General features: G+C 44.6%; 18 non-coding genes across 18 annotated transcripts; all 18 read left to right on the forward strand.

Annotated features, from left to right (window-relative positions):
* Window positions 1-427: 427 nt before the first annotated feature.
* On the forward strand, window positions 428-618 carry LOC119202611 (U2 spliceosomal RNA). Its single transcript, XR_005116029.2, has one exon. It is a non-coding gene; the product is annotated as a U2 spliceosomal RNA (small nuclear RNA).
* Window positions 619-877: 259 nt separating this feature from the next.
* LOC119202638 (U1 spliceosomal RNA) lies at window positions 878-1,041 on the forward strand. The gene has a single exon (XR_005116049.1). It is a non-coding gene; the product is annotated as a U1 spliceosomal RNA (small nuclear RNA).
* Window positions 1,042-2,088: 1,047 nt separating this feature from the next.
* LOC119202613 (U5 spliceosomal RNA) lies at window positions 2,089-2,204 on the forward strand. Its single transcript, XR_005116031.1, has one exon. It is a non-coding gene; the product is annotated as a U5 spliceosomal RNA (small nuclear RNA).
* Window positions 2,205-2,739: 535 nt separating this feature from the next.
* On the forward strand, window positions 2,740-2,930 carry LOC119202628 (U2 spliceosomal RNA). Its single transcript, XR_005116042.2, has one exon. It is a non-coding gene; the product is annotated as a U2 spliceosomal RNA (small nuclear RNA).
* A 259-nt stretch (window positions 2,931-3,189) lies between these two features.
* Window positions 3,190-3,353, forward strand: LOC134119214 (U1 spliceosomal RNA). Its single transcript, XR_009950768.1, has one exon. It is a non-coding gene; the product is annotated as a U1 spliceosomal RNA (small nuclear RNA).
* A 1,050-nt stretch (window positions 3,354-4,403) lies between these two features.
* LOC134119368 (U5 spliceosomal RNA) lies at window positions 4,404-4,519 on the forward strand. Its single transcript, XR_009950921.1, has one exon. It is a non-coding gene; the product is annotated as a U5 spliceosomal RNA (small nuclear RNA).
* A 491-nt stretch (window positions 4,520-5,010) lies between these two features.
* On the forward strand, window positions 5,011-5,201 carry LOC134119233 (U2 spliceosomal RNA). The gene has a single exon (XR_009950787.1). It is a non-coding gene; the product is annotated as a U2 spliceosomal RNA (small nuclear RNA).
* Window positions 5,202-5,460: 259 nt separating this feature from the next.
* Window positions 5,461-5,624, forward strand: LOC134119215 (U1 spliceosomal RNA). The gene has a single exon (XR_009950769.1). It is a non-coding gene; the product is annotated as a U1 spliceosomal RNA (small nuclear RNA).
* Window positions 5,625-6,671: 1,047 nt separating this feature from the next.
* On the forward strand, window positions 6,672-6,787 carry LOC134119369 (U5 spliceosomal RNA). The gene has a single exon (XR_009950922.1). It is a non-coding gene; the product is annotated as a U5 spliceosomal RNA (small nuclear RNA).
* A 535-nt stretch (window positions 6,788-7,322) lies between these two features.
* On the forward strand, window positions 7,323-7,513 carry LOC134119234 (U2 spliceosomal RNA). Its single transcript, XR_009950788.1, has one exon. It is a non-coding gene; the product is annotated as a U2 spliceosomal RNA (small nuclear RNA).
* A 259-nt stretch (window positions 7,514-7,772) lies between these two features.
* LOC134119216 (U1 spliceosomal RNA) lies at window positions 7,773-7,936 on the forward strand. The gene has a single exon (XR_009950770.1). It is a non-coding gene; the product is annotated as a U1 spliceosomal RNA (small nuclear RNA).
* A 1,075-nt stretch (window positions 7,937-9,011) lies between these two features.
* On the forward strand, window positions 9,012-9,127 carry LOC134119386 (U5 spliceosomal RNA). Its single transcript, XR_009950939.1, has one exon. It is a non-coding gene; the product is annotated as a U5 spliceosomal RNA (small nuclear RNA).
* Window positions 9,128-9,706: 579 nt separating this feature from the next.
* Window positions 9,707-9,897, forward strand: LOC134119235 (U2 spliceosomal RNA). The gene has a single exon (XR_009950789.1). It is a non-coding gene; the product is annotated as a U2 spliceosomal RNA (small nuclear RNA).
* Window positions 9,898-10,156: 259 nt separating this feature from the next.
* LOC134119218 (U1 spliceosomal RNA) lies at window positions 10,157-10,320 on the forward strand. The gene has a single exon (XR_009950772.1). It is a non-coding gene; the product is annotated as a U1 spliceosomal RNA (small nuclear RNA).
* Window positions 10,321-11,395: 1,075 nt separating this feature from the next.
* On the forward strand, window positions 11,396-11,511 carry LOC134119384 (U5 spliceosomal RNA). Its single transcript, XR_009950937.1, has one exon. It is a non-coding gene; the product is annotated as a U5 spliceosomal RNA (small nuclear RNA).
* Window positions 11,512-12,090: 579 nt separating this feature from the next.
* On the forward strand, window positions 12,091-12,281 carry LOC134119251 (U2 spliceosomal RNA). Its single transcript, XR_009950805.1, has one exon. It is a non-coding gene; the product is annotated as a U2 spliceosomal RNA (small nuclear RNA).
* A 259-nt stretch (window positions 12,282-12,540) lies between these two features.
* LOC134119229 (U1 spliceosomal RNA) lies at window positions 12,541-12,704 on the forward strand. The gene has a single exon (XR_009950783.1). It is a non-coding gene; the product is annotated as a U1 spliceosomal RNA (small nuclear RNA).
* Window positions 12,705-13,751: 1,047 nt separating this feature from the next.
* LOC134119370 (U5 spliceosomal RNA) lies at window positions 13,752-13,867 on the forward strand. The gene has a single exon (XR_009950923.1). It is a non-coding gene; the product is annotated as a U5 spliceosomal RNA (small nuclear RNA).
* Window positions 13,868-13,978: the final 111 nt, after the last annotated feature.

The raw sequence follows: 13,978 nt of genomic DNA on the forward strand, positions 1-13,978 counted from the left end.
TGTCTGAATTTAGAGTGAAATCAAGATTTAGGCAGGAGCTTACACTTTTGATTGCAAAAAAACCGAATGATTTTTGAGGGCTGTTTGGGGTTAGTTCCATTTTTAGACAGAGGTGCCTAAAAGTGAAATCACTCTCTGAATTATAAGTGAATTCAACAAGAGTTCATCAAGAGCTTACACTTTTGATTGGAAGGAATCAACAAGAGTTCATCAAGAGCTTACACTTTTGATTGGAAGGAATCAACAAGAGTTCATCAAGAGCTTACACTTTTGATTGGAAGGAAATCAAAGATTTTTAAGAATACAGGCTGCGTGGGGAGTGGGATGTTAAGTAACAGGCGACTGCCACGCCCATTTGTATGAGCCGCACCCCGACATTTGAGAGATGCGCTAGTCCGTTGGGTCTGGAGGCAAACATTCATGTGTCATCGCTTCTCGGCCTTTTGGCTAAGATCAAGTGTAGTATCTGTTCTTATCAGTTTAATATCTGATATGTCCTCTATATGAGGACTACATATTAAGCCGATTTTTAGCTCTGGGAGATGAAAAAGGGGCTTGCTCTGCTCACTCCAAGCATTGACCCGGTATTGCAGCACTTCCGGGAACGGTGCAACCTTTATCTTGTGAAAAAAATAACTGGTGACCCAATTCATTGGTGTAGTCTAGGTAGTTGGTTTGCCTCTGTGTACAAGTCTCAACTGGCTGAGACTTTTGGCAAGCAACTGATATGTTTACTCATCAATTGTGCCTTTATTTTGCATTTCACACTGATCACTGATTTTAAATTCACTGATCTGTGAGGACGGTGCCATCTGGGAACCGTCACCCCAAGTGCTCTGTTTGGGAATACCACTCCTGTCTCTGTCACTACCAACTTATACTTACCTGGCAGGGGAGATACCATGATCACAAAGGTGGTTCACCCAGGGCGAGGCTCAGCCATTGCACTCCGGCTGTGTTGACCACTGCGAATTCCTCAAATGTGGGAATCTCGACTGCATAATTTGTGGTAGTGGGGGACTGCGTCCGCGCTCTCCCCTGATATTAGTGTCAAAGAAAAACCAGTGCTTTCCACTTGGACACATCTCTTTCAACTACTGTTGGTCCCCAAGATTGAGCCTCTTTGCCAACAATGGACCAGTATACTCACCACTGGAGTGTTAAACCACTGAGTGATTGTCTGAATTAACAGTAAACCAACAACATTTCAGGAGGGCCTTACAATTTTTGATTGAAAAAAAATCAATGACTTTTGAGGTTTGTTTTTGGGTGATTCCATTTTCGGACAGAGGTGCCTGAAAGTGAAGTCACTGTCTAAATTCAAAGTGAATTCAACAAGAGTTCATCAGGAGCTTGCACGTGTGTGCTCGTGTGCATGCTCTACCCATGGTGGCCCTGAGCTTGTGTGTGAAGTTTGCAGAGTGCGGCTGTCAGTCCAAGAATTTGTGAAACCGACCACTACAAACCGGGAAATGAGTTTGGATTTTGCCTGCAACTCTGTCTTGGTTGGTGCTGGGCTGCTGAAATTTGGACCAGCTCCTCCCGGGGCCCTCAGGGGGGCCACTGTAGATTTTGGGCCCAATAGGAGGTTCCCCTGGGGAAGCTCCCATTGACTCCCATTCAGTCCGAGTGTGTGTGTGTGTGCGTGCACGTGTGTACTTGCGTGCATGCTCTTCCCGTGGTGGCCCTGAGCCTGTGTGTGAAGTTTTCAGAGTGTTTTTGTGGTAGTTGGGGACTGCGTCCGCACTCTCCACTGATATTAGTGTCAAAGAAAAACCAGTGCTTTTAACTTGCACACATCTCTTTGAACTACTGTTGGTCCCCAAGATTGAGCTTCTTTGCCAACAATGGACCTGTTTACTCACCACTGGAGTGTTAAATCACTGAATGATTGTCTGAATTCACAGTAAACCAACAACATTTCAGGAGGGCCTTACAATTTTTGATTGAAAAGAAATAGATTTTTTGAGGAAAGGGGGCTGGGAAATGGGTTAGGCTTTGGACACCTGCAGCTCAACCACTCCCTACCCCAAGAGGGATTACTTGTTCCACAGGGATATAGGGCTGCCTTTCACCTGATTGTGCTACTGACTTTGGTTTCTCTTCAATACGCATAAGTCTTTCGCCTTTTACTAAAGACTTCCGTGGAGAGGAACAACAATGAGTTGACCTTATTTTTTGCCAGGCTCTGCTATTTGGCTAAGCCTCATGTACTTGTAAGAAAAATAAATTAGTAGGATGGAAGAGCCTGTCATTTGAGTAAACTTATTCCTGGAGTCTCTGGTTGAGCTTTGGATCAAGTCTCAAATTACTGTCTGAATTTAGAGTGAAATCAAGATTTAGGCAGGAGCTTACACTTTTGATTGCAAAAAAACCGAATGATTTTTGAGGGCTGTTTGGGGTTAGTTCCATTTTTAGACAGAGGTGCCTAAAAGTGAAATCACTCTCTGAATTATAAGTGAATTCAACAAGAGTTCATCAAGAGCTTACACTTTTGATTGGAAGGAATCAACAAGAGTTCATCAAGAGCTTACACTTTTGATTGGAAGGAATCAACAAGAGTTCATCAAGAGCTTACACTTTTGATTGGAAGGAAATCAAAGATTTTTAAGAATACAGGCTGCGTGGGGAGTGGGATGTTAAGTAACAGGCGACTGCCACGCCCATTTGTATGAGCCGCACCCCGACATTTGAGAGATGCGCTAGTCCGTTGGGTCTGGAGGCAAACATTCATGTGTCATCGCTTCTCGGCCTTTTGGCTAAGATCAAGTGTAGTATCTGTTCTTATCAGTTTAATATCTGATATGTCCTCTATATGAGGACTACATATTAAGCCGATTTTTAGCTCTGGGAGATGAAAAAGGGGCTTGCTCTGCTCACTCCAAGCATTGACCCGGTATTGCAGCACTTCCGGGAACGGTGCAACCTTTATCTTGTGAAAAAAATAACTGGTGACCCAATTCATTGGTGTAGTCTAGGTAGTTGGTTTGCCTCTGTGTACAAGTCTCAACTGGCTGAGACTTTTGGCAAGCAACTGATATGTTTACTCATCAATTGTGCCTTTATTTTGCATTTCACACTGATCACTGATTTTAAATTCACTGATCTGTGAGGACGGTGCCATCTGGGAACCGTCACCCCAAGTGCTCTGTTTGGGAATACCACTCCTGTCTCTGTCACTACCAACTTATACTTACCTGGCAGGGGAGATACCATGATCACAAAGGTGGTTCACCCAGGGCGAGGCTCAGCCATTGCACTCCGGCTGTGTTGACCACTGCGAATTCCTCAAATGTGGGAATCTCGACTGCATAATTTGTGGTAGTGGGGGACTGCGTCCGCGCTCTCCCCTGATATTAGTGTCAAAGAAAAACCAGTGCTTTCCACTTGGACACATCTCTTTCAACTACTGTTGGTCCCCAAGATTGAGCCTCTTTGCCAACAATGGACCAGTATACTCACCACTGGAGTGTTAAACCACTGAGTGATTGTCTGAATTAACAGTAAACCAACAACATTTCAGGAGGGCCTTACAATTTTTGATTGAAAAAAAATCAATGACTTTTGAGGTTTGTTTTTGGGTGATTCCATTTTCGGACAGAGGTGCCTGAAAGTGAAGTCACTGTCTAAATTCAAAGTGAATTCAACAAGAGTTCATCAGGAGCTTGCACGTGTGTGCTCGTGTGCATGCTCTACCCATGGTGGCCCTGAGCTTGTGTGTGAAGTTTGCAGAGTGCGGCTGTCAGTCCAAGAATTTGTGAAACCGACCACTACAAACCGGGAAATGAGTTTGGATTTTGCCTGCAACTCTGTCTTGGTTGGTGCTGGGCTGCTGAAATTTGGACCAGCTCCTCCCGGGGCCCTCAGGGGGGCCACTGTAGATTTTGGGCCCAATAGGAGGTTCCCCTGGGGAAGCTCCCATTGACTCCCATTCAGTCCGAGTGTGTGTGTGTGTGCGTGCACGTGTGTACTTGCGTGCATGCTCTTCCCGTGGTGGCCCTGAGCCTGTGTGTGAAGTTTTCAGAGTGTTTTTGTGGTAGTTGGGGACTGCGTCCGCACTCTCCACTGATATTAGTGTCAAAGAAAAACCAGTGCTTTTAACTTGCACACATCTCTTTGAACTACTGTTGGTCCCCAAGATTGAGCTTCTTTGCCAACAATGGACCTGTTTACTCACCACTGGAGTGTTAAATCACTGAATGATTGTCTGAATTCACAGTAAACCAACAACATTTCAGGAGGGCCTTACAATTTTTGATTGAAAAGAAATCATAGATTTTTTGAGGAAAGGGGGCTGGGAAATGGGTTAGGCTTTGGACACCTGCAGCTCAACCACTCCCTACCCCAAGAGGGATTACTTGTTCCACAGGGATATAGGGCTGCCTTTCACCTGATTGTGCTACTGACTTTGGTTTCTCTTCAATACGCATAAGTCTTTCGCCTTTTACTAAAGACTTCCGTGGAGAGGAACAACAATGAGTTGACCTTATTTTTTGCCAGGCTCTGCTATTTGGCTAAGCCTCATGTACTTGTAAGAAAAATAAATTAGTAGGATGGAAGAGCCTGTCATTTGAGTAAACTTATTCCTGGAGTCTCTGGTTGAGCTTTGGATCAAGTCTCAAATTACTGTCTGAATTTAGAGTGAAATCAAGATTTAGGCAGGAGCTTACACTTTTGATTGCAAAAAAAACGAATGATTTTTGAGGGCTGTTTGGGGTTAGTTCCATTTTTAGACAGAGGTGCCTAAAAGTGAAATCACTCTCTGAATTATAAGTGAATTCAACAAGAGTTCATCAAGAGCTTACACTTTTGATTGGAAGGAATCAACAAGAGTTCATCAAGAGCTTACACTTTTGATTGGAAGGAAATCAAAGATTTTTAAGAATACAGGCTGCGTGGGGAGTGGGATGTTAAGTAACAGGCGACTGCCACGCCCATTTGTATGAGCCGCACCCCGACATTTGAGAGATGCGCTAGTCCGTTGGGTCTGGAGGCAAACATTCATGTGTCATCGCTTCTCGGCCTTTTGGCTAAGATCAAGTGTAGTATCTGTTCTTATCAGTTTAATATCTGATATGTCCTCTATATGAGGACTACATATTAAGCCGATTTTTAGCTCTGGGAGATGAAAAAGGGGCTTGCTCTGCTCACTCCAAGCATTGACCCGGTATTGCAGCACTTCCGGGAACGGTGCAACCTTTATCTTGTGAAAAAAATAACTGGTGACCCAATTCATTGGTGTAGTCTAGGTAGTTGGTTTGCCTCTGTGTACAAGTCTCAACTGGCTGAGACTTTTGGCAAGCAACTGATATGTTTACTCATCAATTGTGCCTTTATTTTGCATTTCACACTGATCACTGATTTTAAATTCACTGATCTGTGAGGACGGTGCCATCTGGGAACCGTCACCCCAAGTGCTCTGTTTGGGAATACCACTCCTGTCTCTGTCACTACCAACTTATACTTACCTGGCAGGGGAGATACCATGATCACAAAGGTGGTTCACCCAGGGCGAGGCTCAGCCATTGCACTCCGGCTGTGTTGACCACTGCGAATTCCTCAAATGTGGGAATCTCGACTGCATAATTTGTGGTAGTGGGGGACTGCGTCCGCGCTCTCCCCTGATATTAGTGTCAAAGAAAAACCAGTGCTTTCCACTTGGACACATCTCTTTCAACTACTGTTGGTCCCCAAGATTGAGCCTCTTTGCCAACAATGGACCAGTATACTCACCACTGGAGTGTTAAACCACTGAGTGATTGTCTGAATTAACAGTAAACCAACAACATTTCAGGAGGGCCTTACAATTTTTGATTGAAAAAAAATCAATGACTTTTGAGGTTTGTTTTTGGGTGATTCCATTTTCGGACAGAGGTGCCTGAAAGTGAAGTCACTGTCTAAATTCAAAGTGAATTCAACAAGAGTTCATCAGGAGCTTGCACGTGTGTGCTCGTGTGCATGCTCTACCCATGGTGGCCCTGAGCTTGTGTGTGAAGTTTGCAGAGTGCGGCTGTCAGTCCAAGAATTTGTGAAACCGACCACTACAAACCGGGAAATGAGTTTGGATTTTGCCTGCAACTCTGTCTTGGTTGGTGCTGGGCTGCTGAAATTTGGACCAGCTCCTCCCGGGGCCCTCAGGGGGGCCACTGTAGATTTTGGGCCCAATAGGAGGTTCCCCTGGGGAAGCTCCCATTGACTCCCATTCAGTCCGAGTGTGTGTGTGTGTGCGTGCACGTGTGTACTTGCGTGCATGCTCTTCCCGTGGTGGCCCTGAGCCTGTGTGTGAAGTTTTCAGAGTGTTTTTGTGGTAGTTGGGGACTGCGTCCGCACTCTCCACTGATATTAGTGTCAAAGAAAAACCAGTGCTTTTAACTTGCACACATCTCTTTGAACTACTGTTGGTCCCCAAGATTGAGCTTCTTTGCCAACAATGGACCTGTTTACTCACCACTGGAGTGTTAAATCACTGAATGATTGTCTGAATTCACAGTAAACCAACAACATTTCAGGAGGGCCTTACAATTTTTGATTGAAAAGAAATAGATTTTTTGAGGAAAGGGGGCTGGGAAATGGGTTAGGCTTTGGACACCTGCAGCTCAACCACTCCCTACCCCAAGAGGGATTACTTGTTCCACAGGGATATAGGGCTGCCTTTCACCTGATTGTGCTACTGACTTTGGTTTCTCTTCAATACGCATAAGTCTTTCGCCTTTTACTAAAGACTTCCGTGGAGAGGAACAACAATGAGTTGACCTTATTTTTTGCCAGGCTCTGCTATTTGGCTAAGCCTCATGTACTTGTAAGAAAAATAAATTAGTAGGATGGAAGAGCCTGTCATTTGAGTAAACTTATTCCTGGAGTCTCTGGTTGAGCTTTGGATCAAGTCTCAAATTACTGTCTGAATTTAGAGTGAAATCAAGATTTAGGCAGGAGCTTACACTTTTGATTGCAAAAAAACCGAATGATTTTTGAGGGCTGTTTGGGGTTAGTTCCATTTTTAGACAGAGGTGCCTAAAAGTGAAATCACTCTCTGAATTATAAGTGAATTCAACAAGAGTTCATCAAGAGCTTACACTTTTGATTGGAAGGAATCAACAAGAGTTCATCAAGAGCTTACACTTTTGATTGGAAGGAATCAACAAGAGTTCATCAAGAGCTTACACTTTTGATTGGAAGGAAATCAAAGATTTTTAAGAATACAGGCTGCGTGGGGAGTGGGATGTTAAGTAACAGGCGACTGCCACGCCCATTTGTATGAGCCGCACCCCGACATTTGAGAGATGCGCTAGTCCGTTGGGTCTGGAGGCAAACATTCATGTGTCATCGCTTCTCGGCCTTTTGGCTAAGATCAAGTGTAGTATCTGTTCTTATCAGTTTAATATCTGATATGTCCTCTATATGAGGACTACATATTAAGCCGATTTTTAGCTCTGGGAGATGAAAAAGGGGCTTGCTCTGCTCACTCCAAGCATTGACCCGGTATTGCAGCACTTCCGGGAACGGTGCAACCTTTATCTTGTGAAAAAAATAACTGGTGACCCAATTCATTGGTGTAGTCTAGGTAGTTGGTTTGCCTCTGTGTACAAGTCTCAACTGGCTGAGACTTTTGGCAAGCAACTGATATGTTTACTCATCAATTGTGCCTTTATTTTGCATTTCACACTGATCACTGATTTTAAATTCACTGATCTGTGAGGACGGTGCCATCTGGGAACCGTCACCCCAAGTGCTCTGTTTGGGAATACCACTCCTGTCTCTGTCACTACCAACTTATACTTACCTGGCAGGGGAGATACCATGATCACAAAGGTGGTTCACCCAGGGCGAGGCTCAGCCATTGCACTCCGGCTGTGTTGACCACTGCGAATTCCTCAAATGTGGGAATCTCGACTGCATAATTTGTGGTAGTGGGGGACTGCGTCCGCGCTCTCCCCTGATATTAGTGTCAAAGAAAAACCAGTGCTTTCCACTTGGACACATCTCTTTCAACTACTGTTGGTCCCCAAGATTGAGCCTCTTTGCCAACAATGGACCAGTATACTCACCACTGGAGTGTTAAACCACTGAGTGATTGTCTGAATTAACAGTAAACCAACAACATTTCAGGAGGGCCTTACAATTTTTGATTGAAAAAAAATCAATGACTTTTGAGGTTTGTTTTTGGGTGATTCCATTGTCGGAAAGAGGTGCCTGAAAGTGAAATCACTGTCTGAATTCAAAGTGAATTCAACAAGAGTTCATCAGGAGCTTGCACGTGTGTGCTCGTGTGCATGCTCTACCCATGGTGGCCCTGAGCTTGTGTGTGAAGTTTGCAGAGTGCGGCTGTCAGTCCAAGACAGGTCTCCAAGAATTTGTGAAACCGACCACTACAAACCGGGAAATGAGTTTGGATTTTGCCTGCAACTCTGTCTTGGTTGGTGCTGAGCTGCTGAAATTTGGACCAGCTCCTCCCGGGGCCCTCAGGGGGGCCACTGTAGATTTTGGGCCCAATAGGAGGTTCCCCTGGGGAAGCTCCCATTGACTCCCATTCAGTCCGAGAGTGTGTGTGTGTGTGCGTGCACGTGTGTACTTGCGTGCATGCTCTTCCCGTGGTGGCCCTGAGCCTGTGTGTGAAGTTTTCAGAGTGCAGGGCAGTGTTTTTGTGGTAGTTGGGGACTGCGTCCGCACTCTCCACTGATATTAGTGTCAAAGAAAAACCAGTGCTTTTAACTTGCACACATCTCTTTGAACTACTGTTGGTCCCCAAGATTGAGCTTCTTTGCCAACAATGGACCTGTTTACTCACCACTGGAGTGTTAAATCACTGAATGATTGTCTGAATTCACAGTAAACCAACAACATTTCAGGAGGGCCTTACAATTTTTGATTGAAAAGAAATCATAGATTTTTTGAGGAAAGGGGGCTGGGAAATGGGTTAGGCTTTGGACACCTGCAGCTCAACCACTCCCTACCCCAAGAGGGATTACTTGTTCCACAGGGATATAGGGCTGCCTTTCACCTGATTGTGCTACTGACTTTGGTTTCTCTTCAATACGCATAAGTCTTTCGCCTTTTAATAAAGACTTCCGTGGAGAGGAACAACAATGAGTTGACCTTATTTTTTGCCAGGCTCTGCTATTTGGCTAAGCCTCATGTACTTGTAAGAAAAATAAATTAGTAGGATGGAAGAGCCTGTCATTTGAGTAAACTTATTCCTGGAGTCTCTGGTTGAGCTTTGGATCAAGTCTCAAATTACTGTCTGAATTTAGAGTGAAATCAAGATTTAGGCAGGAGCTTACACTTTTGATTGCAAAAAAAACGAATGATTTTTGAGGGCTGTTTGGGGTTAGTTCCATTTTTAGACAGAGGTGCCTAAAAGTGAAATCACTCTCTGAATTATAAGTGAATTCAACAAGAGTTCATCAAGAGCTTACACTTTTGATTGGAAGGAATCAACAAGAGTTCATCAAGAGCTTACACTTTTGATTGGAAGGAATCAACAAGAGTTCATCAAGAGCTTACACTTTTGATTGGAAGGAATCAACAAGAGTTCATCAAGAGCTTACACTTTTGATTGGAAGGAAATCAAAGATTTTTAAGAATACAGGCTGCGTGGGGAGTGGGATGTTAAGTAACAGGCGACTGCCACGCCCATTTGTATGAGCCGCACCCCGACATTTGAGAGATGCGCTAGTCCGTTGGGTCTGGAGGCAAACATTCATGTGTCATCGCTTCTCGGCCTTTTGGCTAAGATCAAGTGTAGTATCTGTTCTTATCAGTTTAATATCTGATATGTCCTCTATATGAGGACTACATATTAAGCCGATTTTTAGCTCTGGGAGATGAAAAAGGGGCTTGCTCTGCTCACTCCAAGCATTGACCCGGTATTGCAGCACTTCCGGGAACGGTGCAACCTTTATCTTGTGAAAAAAATAACTGGTGACCCAATTCATTGGTGTAGTCTAGGTAGTTGGTTTGCCTCTGTGTACAAGTCTCAACTGGCTGAGACTTTTGGCAAGCAACTGATATGTTTACTCATCAATTGTGCCTTTATTTTGCATTTCACACTGATCACTGATTTTAAATTCACTGATCTGTGAGGACGGTGCCATCTGGGAACCGTCACCCCAAGTGCTCTGTTTGGGAATACCACTCCTGTCTCTGTCACTACCAACTTATACTTACCTGGCAGGGGAGATACCATGATCACAAAGGTGGTTCACCCAGGGCGAGGCTCAGCCATTGCACTCCGGCTGTGTTGACCACTGCGAATTCCTCAAATGTGGGAATCTCGACTGCATAATTTGTGGTAGTGGGGGACTGCGTCCGCGCTCTCCCCTGATATTAGTGTCAAAGAAAAACCAGTGCTTTCCACTTGGACACATCTCTTTCAACTACTGTTGGTCCCCAAGATTGAGCCTCTTTGCCAACAATGGACCAGTATACTCACCACTGGAGTGTTAAACCACTGAGTGATTGTCTGAATTAACAGTAAACCAACAACATTTCAGGAGGGCCTTACAATTTTTGATTGAAAAAAAATCAATGACTTTTGAGGTTTGTTTTTGGGTGATTCCATTGTCGGAAAGAGGTGCCTGAAAGTGAAATCACTGTCTGAATTCAAAGTGAATTCAACAAGAGTTCATCAGGAGCTTGCACGTGTGTGCTCGTGTGCATGCTCTACCCATGGTGGCCCTGAGCTTGTGTGTGAAGTTTGCAGAGTGCGGCTGTCAGTCCAAGACAGGTCTCCAAGAATTTGTGAAACCGACCACTACAAACCGGGAAATGAGTTTGGATTTTGCCTGCAACTCTGTCTTGGTTGGTGCTGAGCTGCTGAAATTTGGACCAGCTCCTCCCGGGGCCCTCAGGGGGGCCACTGTAGATTTTGGGCCCAATAGGAGGTTCCCCTGGGGAAGCTCCCATTGACTCCCATTCAGTCCGAGAGTGTGTGTGTGTGTGCGTGCACGTGTGTACTTGCGTGCATGCTCTTCCCGTGGTGGCCCTGAGCCTGTGTGTGAAGTTTTCAGAGTGCAGGGCAGTGTTTTTGTGGTAGTTGGGGACTGCGTCCGCACTCTCCACTGATATTAGTGTCAAAGAAAAACCAGTGCTTTTAACTTGCACACATCTCTTTGAACTACTGTTGGTCCCCAAGATTGAGCTTCTTTGCCAACAATGGACCTGTTTACTCACCACTGGAGTGTTAAATCACTGAATGATTGTCTGAATTCACAGTAAACCAACAACATTTCAGGAGGGCCTTACAATTTTTGATTGAAAAGAAATCATAGATTTTTTGAGGAAAGGGGGCTGGGAAATGGGTTAGGCTTTGGACACCTGCAGCTCAACCACTCCCTACCCCAAGAGGGATTACTTGTTCCACAGGGATATAGGGCTGCCTTTCACCTGATTGTGCTACTGACTTTGCTTTCTCTTCAATACGCATAAGTCTTTCGCCTTTTACTAAAGACTTCCGTGGAGAGGAACAACAATGAGTTGACCTTATTTTTTGCCAGGCTCTGCTATTTGGCTAAGCCTCATGTACTTGTAAGAAAAATAAATTAGTAGGATGGAAGAGCCTGTCATTTGAGTAAACTTATTCCTGGAGTCTCTGGTTGAGCTTTGGATCAAGTCTCAAATTACTGTCTGAATTTAGAGTGAAATCAAGATTTAGGCAGGAGCTTACACTTTTGATTGCAAAAAAAACGAATGATTTTTGAGGGCTGTTTGGGGTTAGTTCCATTTTTAGACAGAGGTGCCTAAAAGTGAAATCACTCTCTGAATTATAAGTGAATTCAACAAGAGTTCATCAAGAGCTTACACTTTTGATTGGAAGGAATCAACAAGAGTTCATCAAGAGCTTACACTTTTGATTGGAAGGAATCAACAAGAGTTCATCAAGAGCTTACACTTTTGATTGGAAGGAATCAACAAGAGTTCATCAAGAGCTTACACTTTTGATTGGAAGGAAATCAAAGATTTTTAAGAATACAGGCTGCGTGGGGAGTGGGATGTTAAGTAACAGGCGACTGCCACGCCCATTTGTATGAGCCGCACCCCGACATTTGAGAGATGCGCTAGTCCGTTGGGTCTGGAGGCAAACATTCATGTGTCATCGCTTCTCGGCCTTTTGGCTAAGATCAAGTGTAGTATCTGTTCTTATCAGTTTAATATCTGATATGTCCTCTATATGAGGACTACATATATAGCCGATTTTTAGCTCTGGGAGATGAAAAAGGGGCTTGCTCTGCTCACTCCAAGCATTGACCCGGTATTGCAGCACTTCCGGGAACGGTGCAACCTTTATCTTGTGAAAAAAATAACTGGTGACCCAATTCATTGGTGTAGTCTAGGTAGTTGGTTTGCCTCTGTGTACAAGTCTCAACTGGCTGAGACTTTTGGCAAGCAACTGATATGTTTACTCATCAATTGTGCCTTTATTTTGCATTTCACACTGATCACTGATTTTAAATTCACTGATCTGTGAGGACGGTGCCATCTGGGAACCGTCACCCCAAGTGCTCTGTTTGGGAATACCACTCCTGTCTCTGTCACTACCAACTTATACTTACCTGGCAGGGGAGATACCATGATCACAAAGGTGGTTCACCCAGGGCGAGGCTCAGCCATTGCACTCTGGCTGTGTTGACCACTGCGAATTCCTCAAATGTGGGAATCTCGACTGCATAATTTGTGGTAGTGGGGGACTGCGTCCGCGCTCTCCCCTGATATTAGTGTCAAAGAAAAACCAGTGCTTTCCACTTGGACACATCTCTTTCAACTACTGTTGGTCCCCAAGATTGAGCCTCTTTGCCAACAATGGACCAGTATACTCACCACTGGAGTGTTAAACCACTGAGTGATTGTCTGAATTAACAGTAAACCAACAACATTTCAGGAGGGCCTTACAATTTTTGATTGAAAAAAAATCAATGACTTTTGAGGTTTGTTTTTGGGTGATTCCATTTTCGGACAGAGGTGCCTGAAAGTGAAGTCACTGTCTAAATTCAAAGTGAATTCAACAAGAGTTCATCAGGAGCTTGCACGTGTGTGCTCGTGTGCATGCTCTACCCATGGTGGCCCTGAGCTTGTGTGTGAAGTTTGCAGAGTGCGGCTGTCAGTCCAAGAATTTGTGAAACCGACCACTACAAACCGGGAAATGAGTTTGGATTTTGCCTGCAACTCTGTCTTGGTTGGTGCTGGGCTGCTGAAATTTGGACCAGCTCCTCCCGGGGCCCTCAGGGGGGCCACTGTAGATTTTGGGCCCAATAGGAGGTTCCCCTGGGGAAGCTCCCATTGACTCCCATTCAGTCCGAGTGTGTGTGTGTGTGCGTGCACGTGTGTACTTGCGTGCATGCTCTTCCCGTGGTGGCCCTGAGCCTGTGTGTGAAGTTTTCAGAGTGTTTTTGTGGTAGTTGGGGACTGCGTCCGCACTCTCCACTGATATTAGTGTCAAAGAAAAACCAGTGCTTTTAACTTGCACACATCTCTTTGAACTACTGTTGGTCCCCAAGATTGAGCTTCTTTGCCAACAATGGACCTGTTTACTCACCACTGGAGTGTTAAATCACTGAATGATTGTCTGAATTCACAGTAAACCAACAACATTTCAGGAGGGCCTTACAATTTTTGATTGAAAAGAAATAGATTTTTTGAGGAAAGGGGGCTGGGAAATGGGTTAGGCTTTGGACACCTGCAGCTCAACCACTCCCTACCCCAAGAGGGATTACTTGTTCCACAGGGATATAGGGCTGCCTTTCACCTGATTGTGCTACTGACTTTGGTTTCTCTTCAATACGCATAAGTCTTTCGCCTTTTACTAAAGACTTCCGTGGAGAGGAACAACAATGAGTTGACCTTATTTTTTGCCAGGCTCTGCTATTTGGCTAAGCCTCATGTACTTGTAAGAAAAATAAATTAGTAGGATGGAAGAGCCTGTCATTTGAGTAAACTTATTCCTGGAGTCTCTGGTTGAGCTTTGGATCAAGTCTCAAATTACTGT

The sequence above is a fragment of the Pungitius pungitius genome, unplaced genomic scaffold (genome assembly GCF_949316345.1).
Source record: "Pungitius pungitius unplaced genomic scaffold, fPunPun2.1 scaffold_24, whole genome shotgun sequence".
Taxonomy (NCBI): domain Eukaryota; kingdom Metazoa; phylum Chordata; class Actinopteri; order Perciformes; family Gasterosteidae; genus Pungitius; species Pungitius pungitius.